We start from the raw sequence: 20,127 nt of genomic DNA, 5'->3' as shown, positions 1-20,127 counted from the left end.
TGAAAGAACCAAGAAAAGAACACCCAAAAAAGGTTTACAAACCAACTCAACTTACTAAAGCAGGAGACCTGTGACAACCCGGAAATTTCCAACCAAATTTAAACTTTAATCTTCAATGTTTTCGACACGATAAGCAATATTTGTTAAGTTAAATTGCAATAATTTTAAACTATGTTCATACATTCATTCAACCTCGACCATGTTCCAACGATTCACGAACCATTAAACGAATATGATTATATATGTATATGTGTATATATATTATAACTTGAAACGTAAACAAAATATTAGATTAAATACTTTATATGATTGTATCTGTTTCAAAATATTTATCAATGGAATTAGAAGATAAGATCAAATGATTGAATTATCAGATATATTGAATTATGATTACAAGTCTCTGTTGAAAGGCCCACGTTGATTTGAGAAATCTTTCCGTTTTAATAATATTCGGAAAATGGTAAAGTGATTTATAAATAAGAACAAATTGTCAATCATTGAGAACTAGACAAAGGATAGTGGAAGATTGAATCTCATAAAGACTCGATTGATCTATTTAGTTTCAAAGGTACAAAAACGTTTTCAGTTTAAAAAGAACTTTATTATTAAAACGTATATAACTTTTATAAATATCTAGAACCACTTTTGACAACTCATTACTTAACTAGTATGATAAAGATAACGATATTTAAATTTTATTTTATTAAATATATATAACGATTTAAATTAATATTATATATATTTATACGCGTATTATACGTACATAGTTTTATACTTTTACTATACTTAAACTTTACCTTTACTTTACTTTAACTTTAATAATTCACTTTAATAATTCATACTTTAATAATTCATACTTTAATAATTCACTTTAATAATTCATACTTTAATAATTCACTTTAATAATTCATACTTTAATAATTCACTTTAATAATTCATACTTTAATAATTCACTTTAATAATTCAAAAATCTATTATAAATAGAATTCAATAGGTTTCATTATTTCATACAAACTTGAAAATATTTTTCTCTAAACTCTCTCAATCGATTTACATATATATATTTACTCCGTATTATTTCAAGATATTATTAGTATACATAAAATATTACGACGGAGTGCTGTCCGAGTGATTTCGAAATTGTTTTTCGAGTAGGATAGGATTAAGGAAATTATGGGTTATAGCTATGGAGGTGATTGAGTATGGTTCATGGGTATGCTCGTGAGGTCAATACAGTGTTTATCATTTCCGTTGCGTCTACGTACCTTTCCTACAATATTGAATCTCAATATTGATACGTGAGTACTCATAATTTAACTTTTACATACTAATAGTGTATCCCTGACTAGTGCTCGAGTATTTAGGATTATACATGCTTGTACTTTTTATATTGCCCTTAGACAGGTTAGGTTGAATATTGAATTAGTTACACTTGCGGTTGAGATAAGGTATAAGATATGCATGTCCTTGGAAAGCTAGCGAAAAATTAAGGACTTTTCCTTTAGATATCGAATGGTTTCGATGAACGGATTAGAAGTTATAATCAATTGAATTTTTGATATTTTTATTAAAAATGATTATTATTATCGTCGTTTTTATCGTCGTTCTAGTTTTATCTTATTATTATCATTATTATTATCTTTATCAATAAAAGGGATTTATCATTAAAAATTGTTATTTTTTTTATTATTACTATCGTTTTTATCGTTAAAGTTATAATTAGTATTATTATTATTATTATCCAATTATTATTATTATTATTATTATTATTATTATTATTATTATTATTATTATTATTATTATTATTATTATTATTATTATTAGTATTATTATTATTATTATCATTATTAATATATATATATCATTATTTAAAAATGGATATTGTCATTGTTATTATTATTATTATTATTACTATATTATCATTAAGATAATTATTAGTATTATCGTTAAAAATGTTATAATAACTATCATTATTAATATTAGTGTAATTAAAACAAATATTTGTAACACCTAATTATTTTGATTACTATTATTATCATTATTATGAACACGATATAAAAGACGATTAAAAGCTATTAAATGAAACGATTAGGAAATAATGATTAAGAGTATCATGATGAAATTAAAATATTATAAGATATTGATTTAGATAAAATTATCGTTCTTATTATTTTTATCATTACTATTATTATTAAAAATATCGTTAGTATTAAAACTATCATTTTAACAAAAATTATCATTTTAATAGAAATGTCATTGTTACTATAAAATATCATTATTATTATTATTTTAAATAGAATTATTATTTTAAAGATAATATTAAAAATTATCGTAAATATTAAAGTTATCATAATTAGAATTATCGTTTTATCATAATGTCATCTTAGTAATTATAAATATTGATATTTTTATAATAATAATTATTATTACAAAATAATACAACTTTTACTTACTATCATTATAGATATTATTTTATCAAATAAATATGTGATACAAACATATTTTACTACGTGTAATAACTTACTTTAATAATATCTATCATATTATCTTTATGATATTAAATGAACCCTATAAATTTTATTACTTAATATATATAAAAGTATATTATATTATATAAATTTAATATAAAATTTTATTTATTAATAAATAAATTATATTATTTACTCTAATAAATCTTTTAAAAATATTTAAAAATATAAAACGACGATATTTAAACTATATATTAATCATGTATAGATTTTTGGAAATTATTTTGAGTCAAATTTACTTTTGTTGACTTTTGCATATTAGTCTCGAGCATTAGGATTGTGGTACACTATGACTTGGCCTAATTTGTTAGACAAATATTGACCAACACATAATTATATATAATTAATTTAGGTTCGTGAATCCGAGGCCAACCTTGCACTTGTTCAATGACGTTATATGTATTTTTACTATGAAAAACAGTATGGTGAGTTTCATTTGCTCCCTTTTACTCTTTACGTTTTTAGGCTGAGAATACATGCAAATGCTTTATTAACTGTTTTACAATATTTATATGCGTGAGTTCATTCGCTCCCTTTTTAAATGCTTTTGCAATATATATTTTTGGGACTGAGAATGCATGCGCTTTTATAAATGTTTTACGAAATAGACACAAGTAATTGAAACTACATTATATGGTTGAATAATCGAAATCGAATATGCCCCTTTATAGTCTGGTAATCTAAGAATTAGGGAACAGACACCCTAATTGACGCGAACTCTAAAGATAGATCTATTGGGCCTAACAAACCCCATCCAAAGTACCGGATGCTTTAGTACTTCGAAATTTATATCATGTCCGAAGGAGGATCCCGGAATGATAGGGGATATTCTTATATGTATCTAGTTAATGTCGGTTACCAGGTGTTCACCATATGAATGATTATTTTTGTCTCTATGCATGGGACGTATATTTATGAGAACTGGAAATGAAATTCTTGTGGTCTATTAAAATGATGGAAATAAATGATTATGATAAACTAATGAACTCACCAACCTTTTGGTTGACACTTTAAAGCATGTTTATTCTCAGGTGTTAAAGAAATCTTCCGCTGTGCATTTGCTCATTTTAAAGATATTACTTGGAGTCTTTCATAGCATATTTCGAAGAACGTTGCATTCGAGTCATTGAGTTCATCAAAGATTATTTATTAAATCAATTTATAGTTGGATAGTGGATATTATGAAATGGTATGCATCCCTGTCAATTTTCGATGTAAAGAAATTTTGTCTTTTAAAAACGAATGCAATGTTTGTAAAATGTATCATATAGAGGTCAAATACCTCGCAATGTAATCAACTATTGTGAATCGTTTATAATGTATATGAACGGGTCATTTCAGTTGGTATCAGAGAGGTGGTCTTAGCGAACCAGGTCTGCACTAATGTGTCTAACTGATAAGTTGATAGGATGCATTAGTGAGTCTGGACTTCGACCGTGTCTGCATGTCAAAAGTTTTTCTTATCATTTTGTGTCAAAAATTAACTACTTATCATCCTCAGGAAATTACCTGCTTATCATTTTTAGTCTAAGACACGTCTTGCTGCATTGATTGCATGAATAGTGTATAGATAAAAATTCATATCTTAGCATATCTGCTAAATCATATCTTATCGTATCTGTTACTTTAAACTTTGCCTGACATATCCCGCAAATACCTCCGTAATCTACGAAATCTTTTGATCTATATATATATATATATATATATATATATATATATATATATATATATATATATATATATATATATATATATATATATATATATATATATACTATGTAATTAGAATACCATCCGTTAGCCAAAATCATTTCATATCGGAAAAAAAAATCCTTTATCCAATCGTATGAAATGGAATTCGTCATCAGTTCAAGTCACTCAGATTCCGAAATGGAATCCCATTCAAGCTCCGAAAGCAGTGTGACCGGAAAAGATCAACCAATCAGTCATCACCTATTCTGGATGAATTGGGGATGGGTTCGTAGCCTCCTCAATCATTGGAGACAAGAAGAAGGTGATCCCTTCCATCCACCACATTGCCCTCTTGACGAAGAACCTGAAGCACTTACCGGCGAACCTGTCTGAAACACCATTTTCTCGCTCATTTCCAGAGTATCTCGTCACGATTATATGTTACATCAAATTTTAGATTTTATTTATCCGCTCGTCCGAACCAACAATCACCCCGATGTAATAGAAGAAGTCAACGAGCTTCGCGCTCGGGTAGTGGTTTTGGAGAATATGGTGCAGAGATTACAAACACCAGCAGTAGCATCAGCAGCATAACCAGTACCACCATCATCAACGCCAACAGTACCATTACCACCTCCAACCACAACCGAGTCGTAAACCTTAACTTCACAATCTGTCCCACGAGCATCAACGTCATACGCACCATAGATACCAAGGAGTACCAACAACAATACTGACGAAGTATTAATTCATAACTTCATTGGAGAAACATTCCGCGGTGATTATGTAATCTCTAAAGTCTTAGAGATTATCTAATCTAGCCCTAACCATAAATCAGTTAAGCGAACCAAAATGATAGAAGGAAGAGTAGAAACCCTGACAAAAATGGTGTGTGATTAACAAGCTAAACTTGCTTTACCAACAGCATCAACAGTACCGTCAGCGTTACCAGCATCGTCAGTACAGTCAACATCCGAATCAACAACACCGATAACATCACAAACTCTGTCAGTTCAAGAATCACTGTGGACATCATTACGAATCAATAACGTGTATATTGTATCAACGAGTTATGAAGAATTAACTCATTCCCTCTGAAGAAATTATATGTATATTATATATATATATATATATATATATATATATATATATATATATATATATATATATATATATATATATATATATATATATATATATATTTTGAAATAAATCTTTCCGTGCTAAGCTATTGTGTGTGAATCTTAACTACTCGGTTAATTCATATTACAAATATGCAATAATGTACGTCCTTCAGCCGCAACTTAACCAGCGTTAACTACAATCTCTGTCGCAATTCAACAAATTCCAATTCATAATAAATCAAGTATATATTTGATTTTACACTTTCATCATCGATGTACCCGAAACTTTTCAGATAACATCATTCGTACTTTGCGAAATTCACAAGAATTCCACGAACCGAACATCATACATCAACAAATAACGAAGTATTGATTCATAATTTCAATGTCATTAAAGAAATACTGCGTAAAAGTTATGTACTTTTTAAAGCCTTTATGGATTATTCAATTCTAGTTTCAACCGTAAATCAAATGAGTTTAATTTAACATTAACTCATTAAATCTATGTTACATCTGAAGAAAATATACATATATATATTTTCATAAAGACTGTAATAAAATTCTTTTGTACAAAATATTAATTATGAAATTTTTTTTTAACGGGTAGGTAATACCCGAGAGATATATATAAATTCACAATTAATATGTTACATTCTTCGAATCTGATTCAGCAAATCATCCATTATACTCCCTACTTTCACAACAATATACATTCTTTTATAAAAATCAAAACAACCATACTCATTCAAAATTTAATTACATATTCTGATTTTGAAATCTCAAAATTCAACTTGAGATATGACCAAAATCATCACTCTTAGATCCTTACATCTTTCACAAGCTATATTTTGACTTCAAAACTGTGTTAGAACATCAAATGTATATTAACGATTACAATCTGTGTTCAAACCCTTCGAAAATTTCTGAAGACACTTCGAATGATGAGCAATCGAGATGATAATCCAACCACATGTTACCCACAATTATGTACCCGAAAAACTCTTAAAACCAAAGTAAAAGTTTAAACAACGTATCCGCGTCAGATTATTTGGCATTTATTAGCAAAAATAACTTTGCGACTCCTATTCAAAGTAGCCAGTTTTGTCACAGCTCCAGCAAGTCAACTTCAACTTTTCAGTCAGACTAACCTTATTATAATCTTGAGATATACACCTTCGTTACCAGGGAACCTTTTACATTCCACCACATTATTAGCAGATGTACCAACAACTTCATTACCCTTTGACTTTAGCCTCTCCAAAAAGTCATTATAATTATTCATTGAAACCCCATCATTTACTCATTCGCATCTTGTAATGAGAATTGCCATACGAATCATTGGGAATTAGCAATCAGTATTTTGAAATCTCGCAGGATGTCTACGCCAACAGTTATATGTGTATATATAACGTCTATCTTCTGGACTTAATTTGAATGTGAAGTTTCTGAAAAACACTCCGAACTACGAATTGGTTCTCCGAAAATGAAAAAAAAAATGCTGATGAAGCAGCAAAAACTATAAACGACTTTAAACGGTAAAAGCTGGATGATAATGATGAAGTGTGTTGGCAAAGCGCAGAAAAAGAGAAGTTTTGGAATTGGAAAATGGATTGAGCAAAGTAGGAAGGAGGCTGTGGACAAATTACAAAGACTGAACCTGACTTCAAAGGATCCAAATGATTCAGTACATGCTGAAGTCATTAACGAATACCTTGCTCCTGACTCTAAACCCCTGCGGACAATATTCTTCATCATCCTCTGATATTAGAAATTCTAAAATATCATCATATCTTTCATTATAAATATCCTCCATATTTCTGAAGATATTTTCTTAATTTTTCTTATTTGAAATCATTTACCTCTTCGCGCTATTTGTATTACATCATAAAAGAAACTATTTTAGTTTCAAAATTCTGAAACACTCAAGTTTAAAATAGGAATATTTTGAAATAATGTTGGGAACTGAAGCATGAATTAGTATAATATAATGACACTTGATCAATGTGATTATATTACAGTAAGTCATGCTGAGTTTCTAAATGGAACGTGATGATTCACAGATCATAACATCATCATGTGCCATGTTATACGACTCTTGTATTCTATTTAACCTCTAAAATATCAAGAAAATATTTCTTGATGATTCGGCCTTTTCCAAGGTATTCTAGTAATTTGACAAGTCAAGATCGTGCCATCACAATTTCCTTCCTAGAACATTAACAATGTTCATTCCGAAATTCATATCTGTGAATTCTGGACCATTACAAGAGGTGCTTAATCGCAAGAAGAAGAAACGAAAGGACAAAACTCCGAAATAGAAATTGGGGTATAAATTGCAGCAAATAAAAGAGAGCATTAACTGTGAATGATAATGATTATAGAAGACAGAAGCAGATACTTTGAAATATAAGGGAACATATAAATCCCAACGACAAACCAGAAATTATAAACCATATATATCAATGCATATAGCAATATAAAGACACGGGAGAACTAGAAACACTATAAACCCAAGAGTATAGTAGAAGTAAATAGATTCTTCCGGCGGTAGATGAAAAAGAAGAATGACCGATATGAAAGTTAGAAGTATATCGAGAATCAGAACTGGATGGAGCATATTGATGAATACTTTAAAATATGAGTTGAGGGGGAAAGAATAGAAGGTGATGAAACATGACTAGGAACTTAGAAATCAACAGATTTAACTCACACAATGGCGGAATAAGTGAATCAAACCCTCTAGTGAATAGGTTATGTTTTTTTTTGATTAATTTAGTCAAACCACAACTAAATCAAGTGTGATTAGATCAACACCTAGAGCTATTATTCACCACCTGGGTGATTTGGACTGAGAGAGAATCGGAGGAGCTCACTAGATCTGAGTGTGTGTAACAAATGAGAGGCTTAACCTAAAATGAAGAACATAAGACTTTATATACCCCTGCTGTTGACTCACCTATACGATTCATTCATCATACGTACGAGTTGGCTTCATCAGTCGTACGGGTGATCACTCACTCGTGTCTTCTCATTTAGGTTGTAATTGTGACTTAGCTCAGCATCAACCGTGCGTATGAGCCTGTCAGCTGTACTAGTGAGGCTTCACTTATACGTCTGACTAAGTCTAACATAGTTAAACATCTAAATCTCATTCTTGCAGTTCCTGTAACCACATACAAACACGGATAGGATAATAACGAGCAATCATGGTGGCCTGTAAACTGTTGTACCTGCAATGGATGTGGGTAGATGTCTAGGAACTTGCTTAAAATGCATCAACAGAAGGTGTGAGTTGTAAGGAAATGAAGGAAGTGAATTTATAAGAAAATCTTAAACAGAACAATTAAAATGGACGATCGCATTTAAAGCGGATCCTAATTTCCTTGATTACCGGAGAGTCAAATCTTATTAAGAAGATTTTCTTCAAATCCCTTGAAATCTGGGAATCAATCATATCTACGTCAAATGATAAGATGAATCTACACTTACTCATTTCACTCTTTTATGTTAGCTTCATTCGTACTCTTCATATAAATGGATTGTTTATCCAAATTATTCAATGATGATAAAACTCTAATTTTCAGCCCGTATGCATCATGAAAACATACTTATTATCATTCACGACCTTTCCACTCAAATTTCGGGACGAAATTTCTTTAACGGGTAGGTACTGTGACAATCCGGAAATTTCCAACCAAATTTAAACTTTAATCTTTATATGTTTTCGACACGATAAGCAATATTTGTTAAGTTAAATTGTAATAATTTTAAACTATGTTCATACATTCATTCAACCTCGACCATGTTCCAACGATTCACGAACCATTAAACGAATATGATTATATATGTATATGTGTATATATATTATAACTTGAAACGTAAACAAAATATTAGATTAAATACTTTATATGATTGTATCTGTTTCAAAATATTTATCAATGGAATTAGAAGATAAGATCAAATGATTGAATTATCAGATATATTGAATTATGATTACAAGTCTCTGTTGAAAGGCCCACGTTGATTTGAGAAATCTTTCCGTTTTAATAATATTCAGAAAATGGTAAAGTGATTTATAAATAAGAACAAATTGTCAATCATTGAGAACTAGACAAAGGATAGTGGAAGATTGAATCTCATAAAGACTCGATTGATCTATTTAGTTTCAAACGTACAAAAACGTTTTCAGTTTAAAAAGAACTTTATTATTAAAACGTATATAACTTTTATAAATATCTAGAACCACTTTTGACAACTCATTACTTAACTAGTATGATAAAGATAACGATATTTAAATTTTATTTTATTAAATATATATAACGATTTAAATTAATATTATATATATTTATACGCGTATTATACGTACATAGTTTTATACTTTTACTATACTTAAACTTTACCTTTACTTTATTTTTACTTTACTTTAACTTTAATAATTCACTTTAATAATTCATACTTTAATAATTCACTTTAATAATTCATACTTTAATAATTCACTTTAATAATTCATACTTTAATAATTCACTTTAATAATTCATACTTTAATAATTCACTTTAATAATTCAAAAATCTATTATAAATAGAATTCAATAGGTTTCATTATTTCATAGAAACTTGAAAATATTTTTCTCTAAACTCTTTCAATCGATTTACATATATATATTTACTCCGTATTATTTCAAGATATTATTAGTATACATAAAATATTACGACGGAGTGCTGTCCGAGTGATTTCGAAATTGTTTTTCGAGTAGGATAGGATTAAGGAAATTATGGGTTATAGCTATGGAGGTGATTGAGTATGGTTCATGGGTATGCTCGTGAGGTCAATATAGTGTTTATTATTTCCGTTGCGTCTACGTACCTTTCCTACAATATTGAATCTCAATATTGATACGTGAGTACTCATAATTTAACTTTTACATACTAATAGTGTATCCCTGACTAGTGCTCGAGTATTTAGGATTATACATGCTTGTACTTTTGATATTGCCCTTAGACAGGTTAGGTTGAATATTGAATTAGTTACACTTGCGGTTGAGATAAGGTATAAGATATGCATGTCCTTGGAAAGCTAGCGAAAAATTAAGGACTTTTCCTTTAGATATCGAATGGTTTCGATGAACGGATTAGAAGTTATAATCAATTGAATTTTTGATATTTTTATTAAAAATGATTATTATTATCGTCGTTTTTATCGTCGTTCTAGTTTTATCTTATTATTATCATTATTATTATCTTTATCAATAAAAGGGATTTATCATTAAAAATTGTTATTTTTTTTATTATTACTATCGTTATTATCGTTAAAGTTATAATTAGTATTATTATTATTATTATTATCCAATTATTATTATTATTATTATTATTATTATTATTATTATTATTATTGTTATTATTATTATTATTATTATTATTATTAGTATTATTATTATTATTATCATTATTAATATATATATATCATTATTTAAAAATGGATATTGTCATTGTTATTATTATTATTATTATTACTATATTATCATTAAGATAATTATTAGTATTATCATTAAAAATGTTATAATAACTATCATTTTTAATATTAGTGTAATTAAAACAAATATTTGTAACACCTAATTATTTTGATTACTATTATTATCATTATTATGAACACGATATAAAAGACGATTAAAAGATATTAAACGAAACGATTAGGAAATAATGAGTAAGAGTATCATGATGAAATTAAAATATTATAAGATATTGATTTAGATAAAATTATCATTCTTATTATTTTTATCATTACTATTATTATTAAAAATATCGTTAGTATTAAAACTATCATTTTAACAAGAATTATCATTTTAATAGAAATGTCATTGTTACTATAAAATATCATTATTATTATTATTTTAAATAGAATTATTATTTTTAAGATAATATTAAAAATTATCGTAAATATTAAAGTTATCATAATTAGAATTATCGTTTTATCATAATGTCATCTTAGTAATTATAAATATTGATATTTTTATAATAATAATTATTATTACAAAATAATACAACTTTTACTTACTATCATTATAGATATTATTTTATCAAATAAATATGTGATACAAACATATTTTACTACGTGTAATAACTTACTTTAATAATACCTATCATATTATCTTTATGATATTAAATGAACCCTATAAATTTTATTACTTAATATATATAAAAGTATATTATATTATATAAATTTAATATAAAATTTTATTTATTAATAAATAAATTATATTATTTACTCTAATAAATTTTTTAAAATTATTTAAAAATATAAAACGACGATATTTAAACTATATATTAATCATGTATAGATTTTTGGAAATTATTTTGAGTCAAATTTACTTTTGTTGACTTTTGCATATTATTCTCGAGCATTAGGATTGTGGTACACTATGACTTGGCCTAATTTGTTAGACAAATATTGACCAACACATAATTATATATAATTAATTTAGGTTCGTGAATCCGAGGCCAACCTTGCACTTGTTCAATGACGTTATATGTATTTTTACTACGAAAAATAGTATGGTGAGTTTCATTTGCTCCCTTTTACTCTTTACGTTTTTGGGCTGAGAATACATGCAAATGCTTTATTAACTGTTTTACAATATTTATATGCGTGAGTTCATTCGCTCCCTTTTTAAATGCTTTTGCAATATATATTTTTGGGACTGAGAATGCATGCGCTTTTATAAATGTTTTATGAAATAGACACAAGTAATTGAAACTACATTATATGGTTGAATGATCGAAATCGAATATGCCCCTTTATAGTCTGGTAATCTAAGAATTAGGGAACAGACACCCTAATTGACGCGAACTCTAAAGATAGATCTATTGGGCCTAACAAACCCCATCCAAAGTACCGGATGCTTTAGTACTTCAAAATTTATATCATGTCCGAAGGAGGATCCCAGAATGATAGGGGATATTCTTATATGTATCTAGTTAATGTCGGTTACCAGGTGTTCACCATATGAATGATTATTTTTGTCTCTATGCATGGAACGTATATTTATGAGAACTGGAAATGAAATTCTTGTGGTCTATTAAAATGATGGAAATAAATGATTAAGATAAACTAATGAACTCACCAACCTTTTAGTTGACACTTTAAAGCATGTTTATTCTCAGGTGTTAAAGAAATCTTCCGCTGTGCATTTGCTCATTTTAAAGATATTACTTGGAGTCTTTCATAGCATATTTCGAAGAACGTTGCATTCGAGTCATTGAGTTCATCAAAGATTATTTATTAAATCAATTTATAGTTGGATAGTGGATATTATGAAATGGTATGCATGCCTGTCAATTTTCGATGTAAAGAAATTTTGTCTTTTAAAAACGAATGCAATGTTTGTAAAATGTATCATATAGAGGTCAAATACCTCGCAATGTAATCAACTATTGTGAATCGTTTATAATGTATATGAACGGGTCATTTCAGTTGGTATCAGAGAGGTGGTCTTAGCGAACCAGGTCTGCACTAATGTGTCTAACTGATAAGTTGATAGGATGCATTAGTGAGTCTGGACTTCGACCGTGTCTGCATGTCAAAAGTTTTTCTTATCATTTTGTGTCAAAAATTAACTACTTATCATCCTCAGGAAATTACCTGCTTATCATTTTTAGTCTAAGACACGTCTTGCTGCATTGATTGCATGAATAGTGTATAGATAAAAATTCATATCTTAGCATATCTGCTAAATCATATCTTATCGTATCTGTTACTTTAAACTTTGCCTGACATATCCCGCAAATACCTCCGTAATCTACGAAATCTTTTGATCTATATATATATATATATATATATATATATATATATATATATATATATATATATATATATATATACTATGTAATTAGAATACCATCCGTTAGCCAAAATCATTTCATATCGGAAAAAAAAATCCTTTATCCAATCGTATGAAATGGAATTCGTCATCAGTTCAAGTCACTCAGATTCCGAAATGGAATCCCATTCAAGCTCCGAAAGCAGTGTGACCGGAAAAGATCAACCAATCAGTCATCACCTATTCTGGATGAATTGGGGATGGGTTCGTAGCCTCCTCAATCATTGGAGACAAGAAGAAGGTGATCCCTTCCATCCACCACATTGCCCTCTTGACGAAGAACCTGAAGCACTTACCGGCGAACCTGTCTGAAACACCATTTTCTCGCTCATTTCCAGAGTATCTCGTCACGATTATATGTTACATCAAATTTTAGATTTTATTTATCCGCTCGTCCGAACCAACAATCACCCCGATGTAATAGAAGAAGTCAACGAGCTTCGCGCTCGGGTAGTGGTTTTGGAGAATATGGTGCAGAGATTACAAACACCAGCAGTAGCATCAGCAGCATAACCAGTACCACCATCATCAACGCCAACAGTACCATTACCACCTCCAACCACAACCGAGTCGTAAACCTTAACTTCACAATCTGTCCCACGAGCATCAACGTCATACGCACCATAGATACCAAGGAGTACCAACAACAATACTGACGAAGTATTAATTCATAACTTCATTGGAGAAACATTCCGCGGTGATTATGTAATCTCTAAAGTCTTAGAGATTATCTAATCTAGCCCTAACCATAAATCAGTTAAGCGAACCAAAATGATAGAAGGAAGAGTAGAAACCCTGACAAAAATGGTGTGTGATTAACAAGCTAAACTTGCTTTACCAACAGCATCAACAGTACCGTCAGCGTTACCAGCATCGTCAGTACAGTCAACATCCGAATCAACAACACCGATAACATCACAAACTCTGTCAGTTCAAGAATCACTGTGGACATCATTACGAATCAATAACGTGTATATTGTATCAACGAGTTATGAAGAATTAACTCATTCCCTCTGAAGAAATTATATGTATATTATATATATATATATATATATATATATATATATATATATATATATATATATATATATATATATATATATATATATATATATATATATATATATATATATATATTTTGAAATAAATCTTTCCGTGCTAAGCTATTGTGTGTGAATCTTAACTACTCGGTTAATTCATATTACAAATATGCAATAATGTACGTCCTTCAGCCGCAACTTAACCAGCGTTAACTACAATCTCTGTCGCAATTCAACAAATTCCAATTCATAATAAATCAAGTATATATTTGATTTTACACTTTCATCATCGATGTACCCGAAACTTTTCAGATAACATCATTCGTACTTTGCGAAATTCACAAGAATTCCACGAACCGAACATCATACATCAACAAATAACGAAGTATTGATTCATAATTTCAATGTCATTAAAGAAATACTGCGTAAAAGTTATGTACTTTTTAAAGCCTTTATGGATTATTCAATTCTAGTTTCAACCGTAAATCAAATGAGTTTAATTTAACATTAACTCATTAAATCTATGTTACATCTGAAGAAAATATACATATATATATTTTCATAAAGACTGTAATAAAATTCTTTTGTACAAAATATTAATTATGAAATTTTTTTTTAACGGGTAGGTAATACCCGAGAGATATATATAAATTCACAATTAATATGTTACATTCTTCGAATCTGATTCAGCAAATCATCCATTATACTCCCTACTTTCACAACAATATACATTCTTTTATAAAAATCAAAACAACCATACTCATTCAAAATTTAATTACATATTCTGATTTTGAAATCTCAAAATTCAACTTGAGATATGACCAAAATCATCACTCTTAGATCCTTACATCTTTCACAAGCTATATTTTGACTTCAAAACTGTGTTAGAACATCAAATGTATATTAACGATTACAATCTGTGTTCAAACCCTTCGAAAATTTCTGAAGACACTTCGAATGATGAGCAATCGAGATGATAATCCAACCACATGTTACCCACAATTATGTACCCGAAAAACTCTTAAAACCAAAGTAAAAGTTTAAACAACGTATCCGCGTCAGATTATTTGGCATTTATTAGCAAAAATAACTTTGCGACTCCTATTCAAAGTAGCCAGTTTTGTCACAGCTCCAGCAAGTCAACTTCAACTTTTCAGTCAGACTAACCTTATTATAATCTTGAGATATACACCTTCGTTACCAGGGAACCTTTTACATTCCACCACATTATTAGCAGATGTACCAACAACTTCATTACCCTTTGACTTTAGCCTCTCCAAAAAGTCATTATAATTATTCATTGAAACCCCATCATTTACTCATTCGCATCTTGTAATGAGAATTGCCATACGAATCATTGGGAATTAGCAATCAGTATTTTGAAATCTCGCAGGATGTCTACGCCAACAGTTATATGTGTATATATAACGTCTATCTTCTGGACTTAATTTGAATGTGAAGTTTCTGAAAAACACTCCGAACTACGAATTGGTTCTCCGAAAATGAAAAAAAAAAATGCTGATGAAGCAGCAAAAACTATAAACGACTTTAAACGGTAAAAGCTGGATGATAATGATGAAGTGTGTTGGCAAAGCGCAGAAAAAGAGAAGTTTTGGAATTGGAAAATGGATTGAGCAAAGTAGGAAGGAGGCTGTGGACAAATTACAAAGACTGAACCTGACTTCAAAGGATCCAAATGATTCAGTACATGCTGAAGTCATTAACGAATACCTTGCTCCTGACTCTAAACCCCTGCGGACAATATTCTTCATCATCCTCTGATATTAGAAATTCTAAAATATCATAATATCTTTCATTATAAATATCCTCCATATTTCTGAAGATATTTTCTTAATTTTTCTTATTTGAAATCATTTACCTCTTCGCGCTATTTGTATTACATCATAAAAGAAACTATTTTAGTTTCAAAATTCTGAAACACTCAAGTTTAAAATAGGAATATTTTGAAATAATGTTGGGAACTGAAGCATGAATTAGTATAATATAATGACACTTGATCAATGTGATTATATTACAGTAAGTCATGCTGAGTTTCTAAATGGAACGTGATGATTCACAGATCATAACATCATCATGTGCCATGTTATACGACTCTTGTATTCTATTTAACCTCTAAAATATCAAGAAAATATTTCTTGATGATTCGGCCTTTTCCAAGGTATTCTAGTAATTTGACAAGTCAAGATCGTGCCATCACAATTTCCTTCCTAGAACATTAACAATGTTCATTCCGAAATTCATATCTGTGAATTCTGGACCATTACAAGCGGTGCTTAATCGCAAGAAGAAGAAACGAAAGGACAAAACTCCGAAATAGAAATTGGGGTATAAATTGCAGCAAATAAAAGAGAGCATTAACTGTGAATGATAATGATTATAGAAGACAGAAGCAGATACTTTGAAATATAAGGGAACATATAAATCCCAACGACAAACCAGAAATTATAAACCATATATATCAATGCATATAGCAATATAAAGACACGGGAGAACTAGAAACACTATAAACCCAAGAGTATAGTAGAAGTAAATAGATTCTTCCGGCGGTAGATGAAAAAGAAGAATGACCGATATGAAAGTTAGAAGTATATCGAGAATCAGAACTGGATGGAGCATATTGATGAATACTTTAAAATATGAGTTGAGGGGGAAAGAATAGAAGGTGATGAAACATGACTAGGAACTTAGAAATCAACAGATTTAACTCACACAATGGCGGAATAAGTGAATCAAACCCTCTAGTGAATAGGTTATGTTTTTTTTTGATTAATTTAGTCAAACCACAACTAAATCAAGTGTGATTAGATCAACACCTAGAGCTATTATTCACCACCTGGGTGATTTGGACTGAGAGAATCGGAGGAGCTCACTAGATCTGAGTGTGTGTAACAAATGAGAGGCTTAACCTAAAATGAAGAACATAAGACTTTATATACCCCTGCTGTTGACTCACCTATACGATTCATTCATCATACGTACGAGTTGGCTTCATCAGTCGTACGGGTGATCACTCACTCGTGTCTTCTCATTTAGGTTGTAATTGTGACTTAGCTCAGCATCAACCGTGCGTATGAGCCTGTCAGCTGTACTAGTGAGGCTTCACTTATACGTCTGACTAAGTCTAACATAGTTAAACATCTAAATCTCATTCTTGCAGTTCCTGTAACCACATACAAACACGGATAGGATAATAACGAGCAATCATGGTGGCCTGTAAACTGTTGTACCTGCAATGGATGTGGGTAGATGTCTAGGAACTTGCTTAAAATGCATCAACAGAAGGTGTGAGTTGTAAGGAAATGAAGGAAGTGAATTTATAAGAAAATCTTAAACAGAACAATTAAAATGGACGATCGCATTTAAAGCGGATCCTAATTTCCTTGATTACCGGAGAGTCAAATCTTATTAAGAAGATTTTCTTCAAATCCCTTGAAATCTGGGAATCAATCATATCTACGTCAAATGATAAGATGAATCTACACTTACTCATTTCACTCTTCTATGTTAGCTTCATTCGTACTCTTCATATAAATGGATTGTTTATCCAAATTATTCAATGATGATAAAACTCTAATTTTCAGCCCGTATGCATCATGAAAACATACTTATTATCATTCACGACCTTTCCACTCAAATTTCGGGACGAAATTTCTTTAACGGGTAGGTACTGTGACAATCCGGAAATTTCCAACCAAATTTAAACTTTAATCTTTATATGTTTTCGACACGATAAGCAATATTTGTTAAGTTAAATTGTAATAATTTTAAACTATGTTCATACATTCATTCAACCTCGACCATGTTCCAACGATTCACGAACCATTAAACGAATATGATTATATATGTATATGTGTATATATATTATAACTTGAAACGTAAACAAAATATTAGATTAAATACTTTATATGATTGTATCTGTTTCAAAATATTTATCAATGGAATTAGAAGATAAGATCAAATGATTGAATTATCAGATATATTGAATTATGATTACAAGTCTCTGTTGAAAGGCCCACGTTGATTTGAGAAATCTTTCCGTTTTAATAATATTCAGAAAATGGTAAAGTGATTTATAAATAAGAACAAATTGTCAATCATTGAGAACTAGACAAAGGATAGTGGAAGATTGAATCTCATAAAGACTCGATTGATCTATTTAGTTTCAAACGTACAAAAACGTTTTCAGTTTAAAAAGAACTTTATTATTAAAACGTATATAACTTTTATAAATATCTAGAACCACTTTTGACAACTCATTACTTAACTAGTATGATAAAGATAACGATATTTAAATTTTATTTTATTAAATATATATAACGATTTAAATTAATATTATATATATTTATACGCGTATTATACGTACATAGTTTTATACTTTTACTATACTTAAACTTTACCTTTACTTTATTTTTACTTTACTTTAACTTTAATAATTCACTTTAATAATTCATACTTTAATAATTCACTTTAATAATTCATACTTTAATAATTCACTTTAATAATTCATACTTTAATAATTCACTTTAATAATTCATACTTTAATAATTCACTTTAATAATTCAAAAATCTATTATAAATAGAATTCAATAGGTTTCATTATTTCATAGAAACTTGAAAATATTTTTCTCTAAACTCTTTCAATCGATTTACATATATATATTTACTCCGTATTATTTCAAGATATTATTAGTATACATAAAATATTACGACGGAGTGCTGTCCGAGTGATTTCGAAATTGTTTTTCGAGTAGGATAGGATTAAGGAAATTATGGGTTATAGCTATGGAGGTGATTGAGTATGGTTCATGGGTATGCTCGTGAGGTCAATATAGTGTTTATTATTTCCGTTGCGTCTACGTACCTTTCCTACAATATTGAATCTCAATATTGATACGTGAGTACTCATAATTTAACTTTTACATACTAATAGTGTATCCCTGACTAGTGCTCGAGTATTTAGGATTATACATGCTTGTACTTTTGATATTGCCCTTAGACAGGTTAGGTTGAATATTGAATTAGTTACACTTGCGGTTGAGATAAGGTATAAGATATGCATGTCCTTGGAAAGCTAGCGAAAAATTAAGGACTTTTCCTTTAGATATCGAATGGTTTCGATGAACGGATTAGAAGTTATAATCAATTGAATTTTTGATATTTTTATTAAAAATGATTATTATTATCGTCGTTTTTATCGTCGTTCTAGTTTTATCTTATTATTATCATTATTATTATCTTTATCAATAAAAGGGATTTATCATTAAAAATTGTTATTTTTTTTATTATTACTATCGTTATTATCGTTAAAGTTATAATTAGTATTATTATTATTATTATTATCCAATTATTATTATTATTATTATTATTATTATTATTATTATTATTGTTATTATTATTATTATTATTATTATTATTATTATTAGTATTATTATTATTATTATCATTATTAATATATATATATCATTATTTAAAAATGGATATTGTCATTGTTATTATTATTATTATTATTACTATATTATCATTAAGATAATTATTAGTATTATCATTAAAAATGTTATAATAACTATCATTTTTAATATTAGTGTAATTAAAACAAATATTTGTAACACCTAATTATTTTGATTACTATTATTATCATTATTATGAACACGATATAAAAGACGATTAAAAGATATTAAACGAAACGATTAGGAAATAATGAGTAAGAGTATCATGATGAAATTAAAATATTATAAGATATTGATTTAGATAAAATTATCATTCTTATTATTTTTATCATTACTATTATTATTAAAAATATCGTTAGTATTAAAACTATCATTTTAACAAGAATTATCATTTTAATAGA

Source organism: Rutidosis leptorrhynchoides, chromosome 2 (genome assembly GCF_046630445.1).
Source record: "Rutidosis leptorrhynchoides isolate AG116_Rl617_1_P2 chromosome 2, CSIRO_AGI_Rlap_v1, whole genome shotgun sequence".
NCBI classification, from domain to species: domain Eukaryota; kingdom Viridiplantae; phylum Streptophyta; class Magnoliopsida; order Asterales; family Asteraceae; genus Rutidosis; species Rutidosis leptorrhynchoides.
This window is presented reverse-complemented; position numbering follows the sequence as displayed.